This window comes from Micromys minutus (genome assembly GCF_963924665.1).
Source record: "Micromys minutus genome assembly, chromosome: 1".
Lineage (NCBI taxonomy): Eukaryota > Metazoa > Chordata > Mammalia > Rodentia > Muridae > Micromys > Micromys minutus.
This window is the reverse complement of record NC_137969.1, coordinates 163,808,088-163,815,054: the sequence shown is the minus strand read 5'-3', so window position 1 is coordinate 163,815,054 and position 6,967 is coordinate 163,808,088.

Below are 6,967 nucleotides of genomic sequence, written 5' to 3'. Positions count from 1 at the left end.
TCTTTTATGTCTGCTCTATACTACAGGGAATACAATCCCACAATACCTTCCAAGATCTTATCTACAGAAAAATGAATCAAACAAACATAAAATGTACTAGCATATGGAACTGTCATGTGGAACAGCACATTTCCCCAAAGATACCCAAATGGATCTCCTGAACATTGACCTTCTGGGCACACTTGCCTACTTTCTCTAATGGCTATATTCCTTACATTTATGAGTCCTCAGGTTCTGTTTCAACCAGAGGAAATCAACAGCATATCTCTTTTATTATCAGTGAATCCTGAAACCAACAAGATTTGTGAACTAAAAGCTTCAGGAGTTCATATCTGGGTAGCTCCGGACAGATGGACTCTGGACTCTGGTATCTGAATGAAGTAATCATATCTGTGTGTCCTCTGTTTCAAAGTTGACCCTCATTAATCATGGCTTTGGTTTTCTTAGACATTCCATAGCTGATCTATCTTCTCCTCCACCCTAGAGTCACAATCTTCATGGACCCCCAGATAAGTTATGTATTCCTGAAATGACTCTGTCTGGCATCATCCAACCTTCTCTAACCTCCTGTGTACGAAAGGGAGAAATGAATGACTTGGGAAACTTCAAAGTGTTGTTTTACTTTCCATACAGTCATTAACTGTAAATGTTCCCAAACTAATAGTCCAAGACATTGTAAAGAGGTAATAAGTTCAAAGGAATATGAAACATAAAGCAGAACCCCAGAGTCATTTGAAAGTATTTTCTCTAAATGTGTGCAAGCTTTCAAGGCTGCTCCGCAAAGGAACCTGGACCGGCATTTTTGGCGAGTGCTGAAAAGAATTTTCTCCAAGTGGAGTGTGTAAGTGAGTTGCCAGGCCAACCTTTCTGAGAGCAGAGGCATGTCCTTGGAGGATCTGCCTTTCCAGGGAATGCAACTCGGGGCTGGCTCATGGTTCTCCCTCCAGTTAAAGTCCAATTTGTCTCTTTCTTGAAATCTCTTTCTCATTTGGATATGGGTCTTCCAGATCACTTCAGGAGGGTTGGACTCTTGGTCTAAAACACAGGACATAGTACAGAGGAAATTACAAGTAGATTGAAATGTATAAACTTAAGATCTCAGTTCCTGCTATAAAATCTTTAGTCACTGAGTCCAATGTGTGGGAACAAAGTCAGAAGTGGACACATTTTCTGATATATCAGCATTGATGCTTCATTTGTTTCGCTCTTTGAGGAAAGACATCTCATCTTTTGACAAAGATAGCAAAGTATCAGGTTTTCTGTGAGAAAACTTCACTAGCAAGCAGTCTGAGGAGAAGAGATCTTTCTGTTTCTGCTCAGGCCTTTGACTGCCCAGTTTTCTCTCAAACAGGGCACCTACCTGTATATTCAGTCTTCCATACGGAGTGGGGCCGAGTAACTAAGAGCAGCGCAGGAAACTTTACCCTGAACAGAGCTTCAGCGGAATTCAGGTCTGCTTGGAATGTTGTCTTCCGTGCATGCACATCACATCACAGTCTTGTCTTCCGTGCATGCGCATCACGTCACAGTCTTGTCTTCTGTGCATGCACATCACGTCACAGTCTTGTCTTCTGTGCATGCGCATCACGTCACAGTCTTGTCTTCTGTGCATGCACATCACGTCACTGTCTTGTTTTTAAGTAATCATAATCTCACAAAGCCATTGTTTCATTAGATTGTCTTCCACTTACCATTGTGCCATAGGCATGTCCCACCTTGCCATGTGGGTTTCTCTAGTTATTTTAATGACTTTAGTTTCCTTTGAATGCATATTCTAGGCATCCTTAACTAGGCACCTCTCGCTGGACGCTTACATTAGTACCAGAAATTTTACTACTAGGAACTCATCAATAAATATATTTGAACATAATATTGTTTTTTGAAATATACTTGGATGGAAGTCTTGTATTGAGATTCTCAGGCTGAAACATGTGACTATTTTTATAGTTCATAATAAGGAACCATTAATATTCAGAATAGGTATCAATCACTGTGCATGTTTTAAAAAGAAAAAATAGAATCAAGCATAATAGGCTATTTTTTCAAATAATGTCATATAAACAGTAGACATGTAAGGCACATGTTTACCACATTGGCAACTTTAATGATTATTTATATTTAGCAATCTCTTATGGCTATTCATATAACATATTTCACCTTTTTTCTATGAAAATTAATGGTAAACTGGCAATCATTATAACATATGTTACAGAAAAATAGTGATACACATTGGAGATAAGTTTGTAAACAGAATTTCTAGGCCATAATCTTATTTCTAGGATTCACAGTGAATACAAAGAATTCTTTCTAGAACTGATGTCATATAGAAGGGTACAGTTGCCTGTTTCCTAGGCAAAAAGACATTATTTCATCATTTCAATAATAATAATCTATTGATGTTTAAGAGTCACAACATTGCTAGACCTTAATTTGTAGTTTTGTTATTTATGAATTTATTGATCCACCAATTTCATATACTTATTAATTTTGTTATGTATATATGATGTTGTATATGGTATTGTGTATGTATTTCAAATGCATACACATGCCTCTGTACATGCAGCAATTAGAGGGAAACCTTAGATGCTAGTTTTCATCTCCTACCTCATTTGAGACAAGATCTTTGTGTTACTTGTTACTTGTGAACCCCAGAATAGTTAGACAGTGTGCTTCTTGGATTTTCCTGAGTGTGCCTCTCATCTCTCTTAAGGATAAGTGAGCATACGTATATACACAACTGTGCCCAGGTTTGCTTAGATTATGGGATTCAAACACAGGTTCTCACACTTGTACAGCAAGTGCTTTACCCACAGAACCATTCCCTACATGTTTTCTTCTGCATGTTTTTACATGTACAATTTCAGTTAAGATCTATATCCTGTTATCTATTTTCTTATTTATTTAAACTTCTAAACACCACCACGAAGGATGTTTAGGTTGTCATGAGCACATATAACCAGTATTTTGTAAGTATCAAGGCTTCCTATTCTCACTCATCCTCACAGTCTGGAACTGAGCCGTGGAACTAATGTGTAGTGTCCCCCTTGGTTGCTTCATTGAGTTGATAATAAGGATGCATAAATGTTTGAACGTACTTAGAGTGGCACTGGTCACCTATATGGAGGTTATGAGGAGATGGCTTGTGAACATGAGCTTGTGCTAGATCATAAAAAGCTCAAATGTCAGATTATTGACTGTTCCCATGGGCAATGCAGAACCACTGAGGAGATGAGTGAAAGACAAGAAGAAAAGGTATATTGGGAGTGTCCAGAAGGTGGTGCCATTGTAACACATGTGCTGCCTGAGAATGCCTCCCAGGAATTTAAGTTTCCATGGGCCAGATGGTCCAAGTGTGAAAGCACACCTATTCAAGAAGACTCAAACAGACTAAACTAGAGAAAATCTTCTTTAACAATGGAGGAAGGTCTAGGTCTCTTCTAAAATATACTATAGAAGTACTCATGCACATACAATTTTGCATACATACTTTGTATTCCTGTGTGTGATGATGCTGTCTGTTTCCACTCAGAGTCTGTGGCTATCCTTAATACATTTAGAAGGCAAGTTTCCTTCCGTCCTCACTGGATCCTTTCTCATTTCTCAGTGATAAGTATCTCTACCTCTTTAATAGAGCCTGTAACAAGACATGAGGTTTCTGTACTCTGCTCATGTGCCTTTGTACATACAAGGCTGGTCTTCTGATATCAAAAGTGATTCTTGTTGGTTATTTAATAAATCCTTTTACATCTTCACAGCTGAAAATTGCATAAACTGAAGAACACAGTGAATTGTTTTGTTTCCTCATGATCACTATCAATGTCAAAATGACAAATCCAATTTGACTAGATATTTTCTTCCCCTGGAAACTTCATGTGGCTTCAGAGACAATTCAGGATTTCCAATTGTCTTAAGATATTAGAGAAGAGTCAGTATTTTTTTTTTATTATTCTAAGAAGCATTTACAATGTCTAGAGTCTATTATCATTTGATCTCATTGTTTTCAGCTTCTCGTCTACATGAAAACGAAGACTCTGGTCAATATTTTTCCAATGTCTCCAGTGCTGAGTGTGAAGCACCCCAGACAACGGAAGGTAAGGCACAAGGCACATGTTGGTAGTTGGCAGCTGGCTGCAGTGAGGCGGATGCACTGATGGTCAAGATGTTCTGGTTCAGAAGTTAGAAAATAAAGAATGCCTGAAAGGAAGGATTCCTCAGCTCTGGGCAGCTGATACTGCAATAAAATAAATAGGCAGTAAAGCACACTTCCTGTTTTGAGAGTTCACATTTCACATTGGCAAAGCGCATCTCTTAAATGCCGTCTCATGCTTCCATAAATAAACCTGGCACCTTTTAAAACACTTTCCCATCTGCTTCAGGATGAGGAGTGCATTATTGAATACACCTTAGGGAGCCTCAGAAATGGGAAAAGACTACCTGTGAGGAGCATACCATTGCCTTGGCCTTGGCCCAGGAAACCCATCACCAGACAGCTGGAGTTTCATATGTTGTAAATGGACCCCATGGAGATCTACATCCCCTGATCTTCATTTGATGTTTTTTGTGTGGATCTTTGCACCAGCCTGAGCCAGAAAGTGTCTCAGGTGGTGTTAGAGTTGGGTACCTCTGCAGGCTCCTTAACTCTCATAGTTGACAGTTCACATCCAGCTCCTGGGACTGTGTTTCAATATATCAATTCAGCTTCCTAAAAGGAAGAGTTTTAAAAAGCCATTATTCACCTGTACTGGAGCCCAGAGGAAGAGGTCTGGTATTTCCCAGACTCATGAAAATCAACTCTGCTCCTATGGTCAGTGGTAGGATGTAGGGATTCAGTGTTATGGTGAAGCAATTTAGGTCCTATTAGTCTCATAAACAATGTGATCAAAGACAGGTAAGGAAATAAGTGTATTCTAAGATAATTGTAAGAGAAATAAAAATAAAGAACTCAAAACCTCAACTGGCACAGAGCTTGGAACTAGCTGGACTGTCTGCTGTTCTGATTACTAGCTTCCCATCCCTCCGTCAACACCCTCAGTCATCAACTATCTAGAGATTTCTAGAAAACATGACTATTTTGGCTCACAGTTTTAGAGTGTTCAATTTATGATCAGTTAGTCTCATATGTTGGAAAAGGCAGAGTGTCATGAGAGTGACTGAGACAAACCACTCATCTCATACTTTGGAAGCCAAAGGGAGAAAGAGCCAAGAGACAGAAGTTCTCTAATCCACTTAAGGGTTGCTACCCAATGACAGAAACCTCCCACTAGACATTACTTTCTGCTTCACACCCTGCACCAAGTACCACATTAGACCATTTCAAATATAATCCACAGCAAACTGTCTCCATTACTGTACTTTTCAAGGTAATCTTTATGAAACATTTGAGGGCAGAACCTACCTGACTCAAGGGACAAGAAAAGGAGAGTTTACATTCAATCTTTACACTGACTATTAAACATTAGATATGTTTCACATTTTATTTGCTTATTTTTATTTATGTTATGTGCATCTGCCCGTATGAAGAATTTAGAAAGACCTGTGGTTTGAACTCAAATCCCCAGACTTGATAGAAAGTGCCTTTTCTAATCAGGCCATCTCAGGTGCAACTCCTAAATTACTGTCTACTATTTTCAACCTGAGAAAAATGGTTTCTAGTTAAATGTGTACTAATATTATAATATTTATAATATTAACACATACTGATTATATAAAATAGTCTATTCCATCTTGATACTTTCATATGTATATAGTGCCCTTTCACACACACTTCCTCTTTAGGGCCTCAGATTGGTTCCTTAGCTCTTCCCAATTACTTCCCTTCACTTCCTTGTCTGATATGTTCCGCTTTGTTCCTCATCAATTAATTTACTTATTCACTTTACAGCCTCATTACAAACCTGTTCCTACTCTCCTTCAACTTCCACTCTCACACACCCCCATCTACCCATCCTCTTTTCTCAGAGAAAGGAAGGTCCTCCAATGCTTATAAACCCACCCTATGATGGGTACCAACCCCACTCTCTTACATCAAGTCTCAGCAGGACAAGGAGCCCAGCTATGGGAAAGGGATCCAAAAGCACACAACAGAGTCAGAGATAGCCCCCCATCTGTAATTGTTAGGGTACCCACAAGAAGAACAAACTATATATTTGCTATTTCTGTGTATGGGGGGGGGTCTAGGTCTAGCCCATGGTTGCTCTTTGGTTGGTGTTTCAATCTCTGTGAGCTCTCACAGGCACAGGTTAGTTTCCCCTGTAGGTTTTCCTGTGATGTTCTTAATCATTCCAGCTCCCCCTCAATCCTTCCCATAACTCTTCCACAAGACTCCCTGAGCTCCACCTATTGTTTTTGTCTATGGATCTTTGCATCTGTTTCCATTGGTCACTGGATAAAGCTTCTTAGAAGACAGTTATGGTAAGTTCCCTGTCTGCAAGCATAGCAGAATATTTTTAATAGTGTCGGGTTTGTCTGATTTTTTTCTTTATAAATTCAAAATCTAAATTCTGAATTTGAGTGAAAACATGTAAGATATTTCCTTCTAAATTTAGCTGTTTTATGTACTATGATCTTTAACTTCACTCAATTATTTTTTCTGCAAATTATATTAGAGAGTGTCATTTTTTTCATGGTTAAATAATAGCACCCATTGTGTATTTAAGTACGCTTTAGCCATTCATTCATCATTAGATATCCAGGCTGTTGCATACATTGGCTATAGTGAGTAGTGTTACATTAAGCTTGTATATTTGGGCATGTGTACTGATTTTGTTTCTTTATATGTGTATTCAGGAGGGATCTAACAAGGTCATATTTTAGTTTAGTTTAGTTTAGTTTAGTTTTTTTTTTTTTTTTTTTTTTTTTTTTTTTTTTTTTTTTTTTTTTTTTTTTTTTGAGGCTTTTGCCAAACTGATTTCCATAGTGAACTGACTATTTTCTGACTTAGTCAGCAATGCTCAAGTACCTTGCTATA